The sequence below is a fragment of the Parasteatoda tepidariorum genome, chromosome 6 (genome assembly GCF_982258835.1).
Source record: "Parasteatoda tepidariorum strain Cologne lab strain chromosome 6, Ptep-v5.0, whole genome shotgun sequence".
NCBI classification, from domain to species: Eukaryota; Metazoa; Arthropoda; class Arachnida; order Araneae; family Theridiidae; genus Parasteatoda; species Parasteatoda tepidariorum.
In genome coordinates, this window is record NC_141760.1 from 72941324 (window position 1) to 72955539 (window position 14216).

The 14216-nt window shown below is 32.6% G+C and overlaps 1 long non-coding RNA gene across 1 annotated transcript; it reads right to left on the bottom strand.

The window, feature by feature from the left end:
- Positions 1 to 9871: 9871 nt before the first annotated feature.
- LOC147808116 (uncharacterized) lies at positions 9872 to 13559 on the bottom strand. The gene is made up of 3 exons (XR_015434887.1): positions 12195 to 13559; positions 10573 to 11783; positions 9872 to 9911 (listed from the first exon to the last, which is right to left on the bottom strand). It is a non-coding gene; the product is annotated as an uncharacterized LOC147808116 (long non-coding RNA).
- Between the last annotated feature and the right edge of the window lie 657 nt (positions 13560 to 14216).

Sequence of the window (14216 nt, forward strand, 5' to 3'; positions counted from 1 at the left end):
ACAACGACCCATCGAGAAAAGTACGATGGGTACCCAGTCACCTGTACTATCAAGACAACATTTGATGACTTTAGATTAGAGATGCAGAATAATGGCAACCGTGCTTAATGCTTATTTTCCATCTGAAGAAACACCTTGCTTTGCCAATGAACTTGAAACTAGGTTCGCGCTCATCAGTAATGTGTTCAAGCCTTTACGAGACTATTTAAAATCGTTCAAAATTCACCAGCAGGTGTCACAACCCTCCAACTTATCTACACCTGATTTCCAGCTGTGTTATCTTGAGGAAAAGGCGTTCTTTTTATGTGGAGAGATAAAGCCTTGCAATGCATTTTGCCATGACACCACCGGCATCGGTCCGAGGAACAGTTGATGCGTTAGCAATGAATACCCTCTTCCTGATGGGATTGTTCCCAAGAATTTCTTAAATGACCTAAAGCGACAAAAGTTCAAACTGGCAATGATGAATCAATTGGGCTCTTAAATTTCAGAAGGGCATTCAGGCAGCTCAAGTATTACTTATTTAACATGGGGACCACAGAAGCCTATGGAATATTGTCGTCTTACTGTCCCACGTTGTTACACTAGTAACATTGCATTTTTTTTCAATGCATTTTACATCATTTTGTTTGTGTATTGTTTATTCTTCATCTTAATGAACTTTGAACTTAATGATCTTTCACCACGTGCCACGAAATACATGGTAGAGATAAAATCTGCTGAAGGTGCTGAATCCCAGCCGAGAAGAGACTGGACGACGAGTTTTAGAGAGCGCCACCTACAGAATTTCAAGTGGGAGAGGACAGGCCTGTACTTTACGTTTATGAGTGAAGATGGCAACGATTGTTGTAGCGTCTCGACAAGTAATTTGAGAAGCAGATGTGGGTCTGTTAGCTGGAAAAGTGGTGACCGGGGCTTAGGCCTCCGGTGTGTGTGTTGAAAGCACGTTTTTTGTTGGAATGAAAAATTTGCCGGAATGGCAATCTTACTACATCCTTTAATCTTCCCTTTAAATGAAATATCTGTTTTACAGATATTATTCTAATTGTATTTTTCATAACGTCCATGTATTTTTTTATTTTGGATCACCATTTGAACCTTCAACATGTTTTTCACGAAATAAAAGATTGTGTAAATTAATTTATATATTTGTCGTTTCTCCTTTGTTGAATATATTATTGTTTTGATTTTCATTCTAGCTTCCTTATTCAAAATCTTAATTGTTCTTTTCCAGAGATAATTTTTGAGACAATGTACTAACTACTAAACTATCTTTAAGACTGACCACCACGTGTGGTGGTGCACTTTAGTTTGATCAAGGGATCTTAAGATCTTCTAATTTTATTTCAATTTATTTTAGTAGGGTTAAATTTAATTAAATCAGTATTATTTTTTTAAAAACTTTTTGTACCATAATTTTAATTTTAACATTAATTAATTTAAGCATTATTAATTGATGTACCTTGATAAATTCATTATCCTAAATGTTATTTTTGGTACCTTAATATAATTTTTAACCATAAATCCCTTTAAAACCAAATTTTATATTTGGTGCCGTCGCGTGGTTTCGAATCTGGTGTTAAGAGTAAATATTTCATATTTTTTTTTTTTTTTTTGTAGAAGAATCTCTGGAAACTTTGGCTTTAAAATTAATTCATGGCTGAAATATTATTAAATTTTAAATACTAAGTGCCTTGTGCACAAAAGTATGATCAAATAATTGATTTGTTTTATACATTTATCTCGCTCTCTCACAAATAAAAAATTTATTGTTGACATTTACTTATTATTTAAACTGATTGAAAATTCATTATGTATAGGGTAAAATAAAATGATATTTTTTGAAGAAAATGAACAATAAGTAATAATGTATCAAATTGGATTTTAATATTGATATATATTGTCACAAAAAATATACGTTTGATTTGTATTTGAGTCTCCAATTTTTATAGTATAATTTTGAATATGAAGTATTTATTTATGAGTATTACATTTGAACATTTAGATTTTTATATGTAATTCAATATATATTTTGGTGATATATTTCGAACAATTTGATTGAAAATGAGTGTTTTAAAATTTTAAATAATTTGGTCGATATTTTAATTGAGTTATAATGATTGTTAATTAGCATTTTAATTTGGTAGATGATGATATATTTTTAAATATATTAATTAATTCTATGTGTATGATATTAAATTTAAATAAGTATACAGAAATTTTAATTTGGTAATTTTGGTCAATATATTGATTAATTTCAGTATTAATGATGTTTTAATAGGGCAAAATTTCAGTGATTAAACTAATTTCTATAGTATTTCAATAAGATTATTGATTTTCATTAATATAAAAATATATATATTGGACAATAACATATTTTTTTTGATAATATTTTATACACTACATTTAATATATATTATTTTGATAAGGAGTATTGTATGTATATTGTTTTTGGGGGTATCAGTTGGATTTCATGTAGTAATGCTATTTATTGATTGCTAATATACATTTCAGTGATATTTTAAGGTAGATATTAATTCGGTAAATTTTTCTGTGATTTAAAAATACACTATGGCTAAATCTGCATATTCCTTAGCGAATTCGCTGCAAACTTTTAGGGGTAGCAAAGAGGAAAATTTAAATTTTTTTCTTAACAATTTAGAGCAAATTGCCATTTTAGAAAAATGGGATGAGACTAAAAAATGCCTAATTCTTAAACTCAATTTAGCAGGAGAGGCCTTACGAATTGTAAGTGAAGCTACTACTGAAGATACCAATGATTTTGAAAAGATAGTAAAAATACTTAAGGATAAATTCCTCAAAAAACCAAATTACGCCGAGCTGCAGAATAAATTTAATACACTCGTGCAAGGTCCAAATCAAAGTATTAAACTTTTAATAGAAGAGGTCGATAAGACGACAAATGATTACTTAGAAATAAATCATAAAAGTAGTGAGGAAACTTTAAATTTGGCTAAAAAAATGAAGGCTCAAAATTGTTAGACAGTATGAGACCCGATATTCGAATTGAAGTCATGAAAAGGGGAGCCACAAAGTTTGAGGAAATAGGCAAAATTGCAAGAGATGTGGAGAATGCACTAGCAATTAGTGAGAATCACGTGACTAATATTACTAAAACAATAGATGTAGATATGTTGTTAAAAAATCAATTGGAAAGCAATCGCAGGATAGAGGAATTAACACAAAAAATTGAGGATTTAACTAAAAGCAAGGCTGTAAACAATATCTCAGGAAATAGAAACTTTGTTCAACCCAAAATAAGTTGCCATATTTGCAACAAAAATCACTTGACTACCGACTGCTGGTACTATCCAGGCAAAAGTGGGAATAACAGCAATAGAGCAACACCTTATGATAGGAGTCGCAGCAATTTCAGGCGAGGTTTTAATAGGAACTTTAGACATAGGGGTTACAACAGCAGAGATAGGCGACAGAACAATTTAAACTGATAGCTGGTTCTTGCAACAGGCGGAACAATACAGGGTTTGCAAGAACCAATGAAAAATCAAAGAATTTGATGTTAAATGCAGATGAAATATTGTATAGAAAGGAAAAATATAAGCAAAATATCAATCCAAATGATAACAAACAGTATAGAATTAGGATATTTGTTAATAGAAAGATCAAACAAAGATTTTAATTCGGATAAGCATGTAAAAAAACATCAGGAATTAACAAATTCTAAACATAATTTAAATAAAAATCAGACAATTAGCTCTGATACAAACCAAAATAATGATAAATCAAGAGAAATTGATGAGGAAATAAGATTAGGTAAAAAGCATGTTATGACATGTAATAATAGTAAGGATTTAGATACACTCCCTATTATAATGTTAAGATTTGGAGATTTATCAGTGCCTGCTTTATTAGATACTGGTGCTAATCTGAGTTTAATTGATCCTATAACTGTAAATGAAATAAAAGAAAAAACAAAAGTCAATTATTTATTTAGATCAGTAAAAATACATACTTTAGATAACAACACTATTTGAGACTTTCAAAATTTGTCTTCCAAAAATTAATGATATCTTGCATAACATTTCTGGAAAGTCATATTATAGTGTTTTAGATCTCAAAAGTGCATTTTTCCAAATAAAATTAAAAGAAAAGGACAAATCCAAATTAGCATTTTGTTGTGAGATAGGAAATTTTCAACCTACTCGTCTTCCTTTTGGTTCTCGCAACAGTACTTCCTTTTTCCATAACTTAATTTCTAAATGTTTAGATGACATTAAAGGTCCTAATGTGCAGTATTTTCTTGATGACATTGTTGTTGCTGCAAATTCCATTGAGGAAATGTCACAATTACTTGTTAAGGTTTTTGATAGATTAAAGAAATTTAATTTAACTCTAGATCCAGCTAAGATACAAATCTGTAAATCTAACATTAAATACTTAGGTTTTGATGTAAATTCTAATGGTTTTTCACCAGCTTCTGATAATATAGACAAAATTTTAAAATTTCCCGTTCCAAAAGATGTTAAACAAATTCAAACTTTTTTTAGGTATGATTGGTTATTTTAGACATTTAATCTACAACTTTGCAGAAATTATCAAACCAATTGTAAACTTAACAACAAAAAAAATGTTATTTTTAATTGGAATAAAGATTGTCAGGATGCTTTTGAAAATATATCTGAACAACTACTACTTAAACCAACTTTAAAGAATATAAATGAGGAAGAAAAATTTTATTTGGTAACTGATGCTTCCAGCAATGCTCTTTGTGGAATATTAATGCAAAAGAATAAGGACAATTTTGACCCTATAGAATTTTATTCTAGGCAGTTAACCCATTCTGAATCTAAATACCCGTCAATCCGTAGGGAACTTTTGGCAATAGGACACAACAGTACCAAGTATACCACAGGAAACGTGATTGGACAGGGAAAAAATGGTAGTGTTTGGGAAATTTTTGATGAAAAGAACCGATTATTAGCAGCAAAGCTAGTTGGTGACAAGTGCAGAGAGAACGTTAACCATGAATTGGAAATGTATCAAATATTGTATCAAATATTGAACATGTGTATCAAATATTGAAACCTTTACAAGGCAATGTTCTGCCGAAGATACATTTGTGCGGTTACTTAGATGGTTGGAGGCACGTAATAGTTATGGAGTTCCTTAATGCTCAGTCGAGGGAGAACCTTTACCATCTATCTGGTGAGCAAACGAGGACAGTTGTTGCTGCATTGGACAAGGTCCATCAGATGGGAATTCTGCATGGGAAATATTAGGGTAGAAAATATTTTACTACACAGATATAATCCCAGGCAAGTCTACTTGATTGACTTCGGCTTTGCAACTAAATGTGACTCAATTTGATAAGGAAAAGCGGGAACTGAGAAGTCTTCTTGACATGAGATAGTATGTAAATTGTGTTTTTAATGTTCTGAGGATGAAATGTTTCATTAAATTATCCATTGTTGACATGTAAATGTCAACAATGGACAACCAGGATGTTCTTGTAAATCTATTAATAAATCAATCTAAAGAGATGATTTTTTTTAATATTTGCCAAGTAAAAAGGATAAAATTTATTAATTGTATAGGTTCCTGTTTTTTCCCCTCTCAATTCAGCCCTTAGTCAAACTCTGTTCATGTTTTTAAGGAAATGCACGCACTTCGTACTAATCCCATAAAGGGCCTCAGTTTTTAATTATTTATGCTTGTTTACTATCTTACATACATATCTTTTTTTTTCTTCTTAAAAATGTGCCCTTAAACGCAGACCTCTGCTTGCTAACACATCAAATTGCGCACACTTCGTGTTAGCCCCATAGGAGCGAGCGTTAGTGTATTTTAGGAATATAAAGCGATGCTGTTTTTTGCATTACTTTAGGCAAAATGTGTTAATATTTGGTGGGTTTTTGTTAGCTCTTAATTGGGTGTGCTATAAATAGGTCGTTTAAGGGGAATGTTTTTATGTGAAAATTATAAAAATTTGGTGGGTGGGTGGTTGTATTTGAGTGTTTTTGGGTAAAAAGTAGTTTAAGGGGCTATATTTTTAGAAAAAAAACTTATTTTCTGCATTTTTTAAAGTATTTTTTGATATTTTGTCTTAAAAATTCAAACCTTAAATTTAGGTGCGCTAGAGTCAATGCGCTCATAAAATTATTATTAAGGGGCTTGTTTTTGTTTGAAAATATTATATTTTTGTGGTTGCTAGTGCAAAAATTGTCTTTTGCTTTTCAGGGATATCCAGGATACTAACTCAGAGTTCATGCGGTTGGCGAACTTTCCTGGGGTGATCGGGGCAATCGATGGAACACATATTGATATTTTAGCTCCACCGAAGAATGACACACAGTATCCCGAGCACATTTTTGTGAATCGATACTTGACACATTCAATTAATGTTCAAGTGGTAAATATGTGCCTTCTATGTATCTTTTTCTTCCAAGTAGGAGTGATAATTTTTAAACAAAGTAGAACTGGGAAATTTTAAAAATACATTTACAGATGATTTCTGTATCATAAATTTTTAAACAATTACAATAGTTAAACAGAACTATTATCAACAATTTCTGATGAAATACTTGCATTTTAACATTTATTTTGCAAAATTAAAAGAATATATAGTTTATAAAATTTTAGAATTAAGCTTGAAAAGGCAATTTAGCTTAGTTTAAGAGTAGATTCCATATGATGTAAAATAAGTGTTATTTCTTATGTCTCGTGTAATAATTAAAGGCAAAGTGAAATTTTTAGTTTAAAGAGTTTAGGGAGTAGAGAGGCACGTTACTTTTTAAAATTTGAATTTTGCTTTGAATTAAAAGGAATTTTTTTTATCATAAGTATGCAGGGCAGACCTTCTGATTTTCAGTAGTAATGCTTAGCTTCCTGGATCGTCACACGACTCCTATATATGGAGAAAAATACAGCTTTGCGCTCTAAAGTCATGAATATAATTCAACAGAAACCAAGTTCTTGGTTGATAGGTAAGTCACGTACAGCTGAATACAAGAAATGGTTTTCAGTAGTTAAATGCTTATACTGATGTAAAAAGAAATTTATTTCAAAGTATCACATTAATGTAATGTTTTTAAACTGATTTTTATCAGCATATAATTTAAAGTTAATATTAACTATTTTAAGAACAATGATTCAGATTTGGTATAAGAATCTTTTGGATAAAAGGGAGCTAACATTAAATGCTGACAACCTCTTATACATGCATTATGTGTTGCAATTAAAAAAACTTTTTCCAGGTGACAGCGGATATCCACTAGAGCCCTAGCTAATGGTGCCGATTCTGGACCCACCAGGAGCTAATTATAATAAGAGCCATAAAAAGACAATGAATCCTGTTGAGCGATGTCTAGGAGTGCTCAAGGCAAGGTTCCGATACATTCATGAGGAGAGGTTGCTGCGATATAGTCCACCGGTAGATATCATCTATGCCTGTACAACGCTACATAATATATGTAGATACCACAAACTGTCAGACCCCTCAATTCCTGAGAGGCCAATCCGCATAAGCTATCTCCCACCTCCTCCAATTACTGATGTCCATGCTGCAGGATCCAGAGGGCGACAGCAGTTGGTTCAAAACTACTTCTAAGTTCTTAGTAAATAAAAATTTTCAAACTTAACCCTGAAGTGGCCCATAAGCTTTTTTATGTAACACGTTGGTCGCCATGTTGTTCTTATTTTAAAAATAATAGGGTTTTCATTTTGATTTTCGAAAATGATATAAGGAATAAGTTCTGAAATTTAAGTATAGGATACAGAATATAACAGAAAACTCAACCAAATGCAGCAAAGCTGTGAGACATACGTGTTAAGAATATTTTAGAAGCATCAAGTTTTTTTTTTCAGTTAAAGAACAATAGAAAGAATTCAGTTAAAGAATAATAGAAAGTTGTTATTAGTTTTGATAAAGCTTATTCTTATTGAATTTTTATCATATTAATTTGCCTATTATTATTTAGTTTGGTTTGCATATTTTAATAGCATAAATGGGAATTTAATTAATCATCACTTATTATTTGGTATACTCTCGTATTATTGTTTTATTTAACAAAACTTGGGTGAAATTGTTTTTTTTTTTTTTAATTTTTGAATATGGCTTATTTGGGGCGTGCACGTAAAGATGATCTTAAGGCTTTAGCCATTGAGTTAGGTCATGATATTTCGGTTGATTGAATGTAGGGTTTAATGGCACAAAGTCCAAAAAAGGACATGCTGCGCCAAACAAACGGTTTTAAAATAAGGTAAATGTATAATACAAATTTTCCTCATCAAAAGTCACACGGAATAAATAAAACTAGGTACAACGTGACAGAGGTATCTCAAAAGTGAGTAAAAGTAGATAAAAAGGATAAAACAGTTATATACAAGATAAAAGACCAATCGCGCGTAGAAACGCAAAAATGTTAGGATGATGGGAGTCACCTAACAAATCCTGCAGAGTTAAAATAGAACTACCAAAAAAGGTTAGTCGATGACGGTTAAAACATGGGCAGATGATTAAAATATGGTGAATAGTTAGTAAAACTTTACAGGTGTTGCATTGGGGAGGAGGTTCCCCAAATAACAAATGTAAGTGTGTCAGCCGAGTGTGGCCGATTCGGAGACGATTTAACTTTACATCTGCATGTCGCAGACTCAATACAGGATAAGGGTTAAAATCTGTTTTTATTGAGTGCAACTTGTTATAAATCTTTAGATCCCATTGTTGTTGCCAAACAGATGTGATGAACTGTCGAATATAAGTTTTTGTGTCCGAGAAAGGTATAGATAGAGTTAAGACAGAGGTAGCAGATCGTGCAGCCGAATCAGCTAAGTCGTTCCCAGGTATACCGACGTGACTCGGTATCCAACAGAGTAAAATATGAAATCTATTTTTGTGGAGGGTAATCAACAAGTGATTAATAAAACATAAAATCGGGTGAGTGTCACTGTTAAAATTTTCCAACTGCCTCAAAACACTCATACTGTCGGAGTATATGCAATATTTCCTTGTAGAGCGAGTGGAAATCAGCCGCAGTGCCAAGAGAATGGCAGCAGCTTCAGCAGTAAAGACGGAGCAAATACTTGGGATTCTGTAGCTATAGGTATCATCAGCTATAATGACGCCACAGCCCACATAACCCGCAGATTTTGATCCGTCAGTAAACACAGGTACATACTCTGAATATTGATGACGATGAGAAATGAATAGTTGCTGGAAGATAATGGGTGCAACATTAGATTTATTATACATCATAAAAGGGGAATAAAATTGATATGGTATAATGTTCCATGGAGGTATGAGAAGATGATCCACTGATTGCGATGGTGATTTGCAAATGTCAAAAGTTTGAATGAGTAAACGCATGCGAGCATGAAATGGACGGACGTGAGAAGATCTAGCTGCATATAATCTCTCCAAGCTTGATGAAATTACATAATGCTTTAGTGGATATGATATTTCGGATGACATGAAAATTACCGATTTGTGTAAATCGATAACGACAGGTGAAGGATACGATGAAGAGTTCATTAAAAATCTGTTGTTGGTTATTACTGAAGACAGAAAGCTCCGTGAACAGCAAGAGCACGAGGATAAACGTCAACAATTTGAAATCGAGAAGCTTCGACAGCAACAAGATGCAGAAAATCAAAGGCTTGAACATGAATTTCAGCTTGAGAAACAGCGTTTAGAAAATGAGAGATTGAGGCATCTGCTCAGTCTATCAAAATTACTTATAGGAGAGGTAGTGCACATGGAAATGCAGACGCCTTGTCAAGATTGTATATCACATGAACGAATAAATATAATGCATATAGTTTGTCTAATGTTTAGTTAATAAATTGTTTATAATGTTATCCTTAATTATGTAAATCTGTGTTGAAAATTTAATTTTTTTTTTAGAATTTTCGGAGTCATATTTCACTGAGCTCTTGCATTTTTATGGTTCTAGGAAAAAAAAGGACCCGGTAAAAAAGGTACCTGTGTAGGGAAAATTCTGTAGGGGAAAATATTTGAAATGAGAAGATTGAAGCGCTTTTTGCTGTTCCGTGCATGTTTTTTTTTTATTCGCGTCGCGCGTTTTCAACTAATTAAAAAGGACTAATACTTTCACCTCCAATCACGAATAAACATCCAACACATAAATCCTCCCAACTTCCCCGATTGGCTACTTTAAGCCTCACATTAGCAACTTCTTCACAAAATATAATTTAAAATAGAAAATAACACATTTTTCACTTAAAAAAATTACAAAAAAAAAGTAAAACATTATTGAAAAATTTAAATAGTACCTTCCCGCTTTAAAAAATAATCAAAGAAGAATAAATAAATGAAATTTTTAAAAAAAGCGTAATACAACCTGCCCATAAGTTCCCCCCTTACCTCAATGATCTAATCTGAATTATTACAGATAAAAAGAATATTCATTGAAACAGCGAGAAGCATTCATGCTGCCCAGAAAGCGAGAGGGGAAATATCCCTACAGATTTTCCCTATGGAGGTACCTTTTTCTTTCAGGGACCCTTTTTTCTGTACCTTTTTCACCGGGACCTTTTTTTCCGTCTACCCATTTTTATATGTTAAATAATTACAATTTTTTCAACGTATATTTCTGTATGTTTTTTGTTCTTCTTGTTTGTTTGTTTCTTAGTAGGATTTCAGTTAGACGCTTCGTCTTCTTCTGAAGCCAGATGCTTCTCCAAAGGACGGAGGAGTGAGATTTAGAGTAAAAGCAAAAAGGGAAAATCCAAATTGAAAGGGAGAATGATTAAACTATTCCCCTAAGAGGGAAAACGTACAAGAACTGTATTATTTTTACTTTAGTATTAGGGATGTCCAAGGTTGTGTTGGCATGAAAATGTCATGTCCGATATGTTACTTATTTGTTTAATTAAATTTATTGTTAAATGTTGCTCACCCGTCTAATTATTATTTATATCAAGACCCTTACTCACAATTTAGAATCCGTTCTATAAGCATTCATTGCAAATGTTGCCAACATTCTGTGACAACATGTACTTCCCATTCTTCTAATGCTGGATATGAAATAAATCTTCCCTTGGCCTATGCAATGCGGTGTATTGGTAAAGGAAGAAATGCTGCTCAAACACTCTGTTCTGTAATGAACTTACCTCCTCCTTCCAACCAGTTTAAAAGACTAATCATACCTATAAAAAAAGGATTGACAGAAGTACGCAACAAATCGTTACAAAAAAGGGTGGAAATTGCTGTTGTATCGAACAATAACATTCGAGATATATCTATATCACAAGATGGCTCTTGGCAAAAAAGAGGCCATACCTCTTTCAATGGTGTTGTCACAGCCATTTCTGTGGACAATGGGAAAGTTGTCGACTATGAATGTTTGACAAAATATTGCTTTAAATGCAAAATAAGTGGAAAAAGTTGTGAAACATGCCATAAGAACTACGACGGACCTAGTGGTGGGATGGAGACAGAAGGCGTACTTCGCATTTTTAAGAGGTCAGAGTCAACAAGAAATGTGCGCTACATTGAATATTTAGGAGACTCTATGGGGTTTTGAAAGTGAAGGAGTCTAAATTATAGGGCGATACTGAAGTTGTAAAATTGGAGTGTATGGGCCACGTCCAGAAGAGAATGGGCGCAAGGTTGAAAGTAGTAAAAAAAGAAAATCAAGGGAAGAAACTTTCAGATGGAAAATCTATTTCTGGACGTGGTCGGCTCACTGATGCCGAAATATTACTTTTACAGAAATACTATGGCTTAGCAATTCGTCGCAATGCCAAAACCTCTGTTGAAGAAATGTCGAAAGCCATTTGGGCTATTTATTTTCACAAACTTTCGACAGATCAAAACCCGCAACATTCGTTGTGCCCTATCGGAGAAGATAGTTGGTGTAAATATAACAAGAGTTGTGCTACAGGAGAATATACCCATGAACATTCTTTACCGGAGCCAGTGGTTTTAGCAATATTTAGATACTTGTTTCATTGCTTTTTCAACTGAAAAAAATTTTTATTAAAAATTTCGCCATTTTTTGAGAAGTTATAGGGTAATTTCGTTTTCACATTATGAAGCCACGCCCCTTTTCTGTCGTTCGTCAAAACGAAACTATGAAGCAGAATCATTTTTACCAACCAAAAATAAACAATGTATTTATTTTTACAAAATTAATATGAAAATTAAGATTGTTGGCAACAGAATTTTCTAACTGTATTTGTGTTTCTGTGACAAAATTGATTGAAAAAAAAAAGTTTAATCAAAGCTAAATTTATACTATTTAGTTTTACTATTTTCTTTTCTTTATAAAGAAATACTTTTTAGAAATGGAGGTCATTTCTTCTAAATGGAGAAAAATAAAAGGTCGTCCTTCAAAACGAAAGAAAGCACTTATTGCTGCTGCTAAAAGGAGATGGTCAAAAACATCTGAGGATGTTTTACCCTCAACATGTAAAGAAAATTCTTCTTTACAAAATACTGAAGTACAGGATTATTCAGTAATTGCTTCGCCTGAAGCAAATTATGTGATTACTCATAAATCAATGTGGTCGTCGTTGCTGCAAAAAATAAAATGCACTAGTTGTGGTAGTTTTGCTTTAGATGTTAAGCAACATAATTCTTTAGGATATTCCATGAAATTGGAACATTTACGTACTATCACGTATAGATTACGCTTGTGCAGTCTATGGTACTGCTACTGCTTCCAACTTGGTAAAAGAGATATGATAAAAACTGTAATTTAATTAGGCTAATTGGTTATTTTGTTTCAGATACAACAAGGCGCATGTATTGACAAGAAACACTGTAGAGAGAAGCATTTAAATTTTAAAAAGAAGATTCCCTTGCCACAGTCTGGGCATGTCATGCCACATCAACAATGTTTCCTAGCAATAATAGCTGCATGTTGAGTCCTTCATAATATTGCCTTAAATTTAGGCAAGTACCTTACTCTCCTTAAATAATATTTTTAATAATTTAATTTTTCTATATTAACTATAGATGTGATCTAAATTCGAACTGCCGTACAAAAAGGAATGAAAAAATTTATTGGTAGCTATTTATTTTTTAAATAAGTTGCAATAGTATGTTAATGAGAGTTTCTTAAGTTTTAAATCTATCTTAAAATTTTTCCAAAAACGCTAAAAATAAACTTGTAGTTAAGCTTATCACCTAAATTTCCGTCTTTTGAAGAATATTCATTTTCAAACTCAGATTCAACTATAAAGCCGTTTTATGTCACATTGATTGCAAGTTTAGAAATTATACAACAAAATTCAAATTTCAAGCCAGATATCCGTGCAAAGGCAAAAATATTTTTAGAATCATTTTTAAAACATGAAACTGTAATCACCGCCAAAATATTCTCAAGAATATTTGAATTAACTACACCGCACTCCCAATATTTGCAAACCTCCGGTTTAGACATCTTAAAAGCTTTTGGAATGGTATCACAAACGTGTTCAGAACTAAAAAAAATAGAGAGAGATTATGAAGAAACTGAAATAGAAATTCAAACTAAGTTTCCACAAAAAAGATTGAAGAAAAGAGTATCGATGCCAGGTGAGACAGTGTCGAATAAAACAGCTTTTGATGATGAAACCACTGCATTTAAGATATACGTTCATAACATTATTTTTAGCGTAGTTGTAGCGTCAATGGAACGCCGGTTTCCCGCAAATGGAAAATTGTACGCCAATTTTCCTATCTAGATCCGGTTGGTTGGTTGGTTGATTAAAGTTTATTGGCACAAGAGCCAAACATTGCTATACTGCGCCAGCCACTAGGTTAAAAAAATACTTTATTTTTAATGCAGGGAGTATAGTCCTATTTTTTTTAACAAACGTAATAAGGTTGTGATGTATAGGGTCACCGATTAAGGATTTAAGATCAGGGTAAGAGCTGCCAAAGAGTTTGTTCCTCAAGTGCTCGAATCGTTTGCAGTTGGTTAAAACATGCTTAATTGTTATGTCGACTTGACATAGAGAACAACAAGGTGCAGGATCAGCAGTCAGTAAATGTTTATGGGTGAAACGGGAATGACCAATACGCAGTCTATTAATTATAACTTTGGTTTTGCGATCAACGGATACTAATTTGTGGTCTTCTAGAGAGGGAAAAATTTCATGCATTTTATTGTCTTTTTGTTTGCTCCAGTGTTGTTTCCAAGCCAGCTGTATTGCAAATTTACATATTCGTTTCAGATCCAAAGGTGTTAAGAGGTTCCTGCATACGTTTTGAGTGGTTTTAGCCGCGG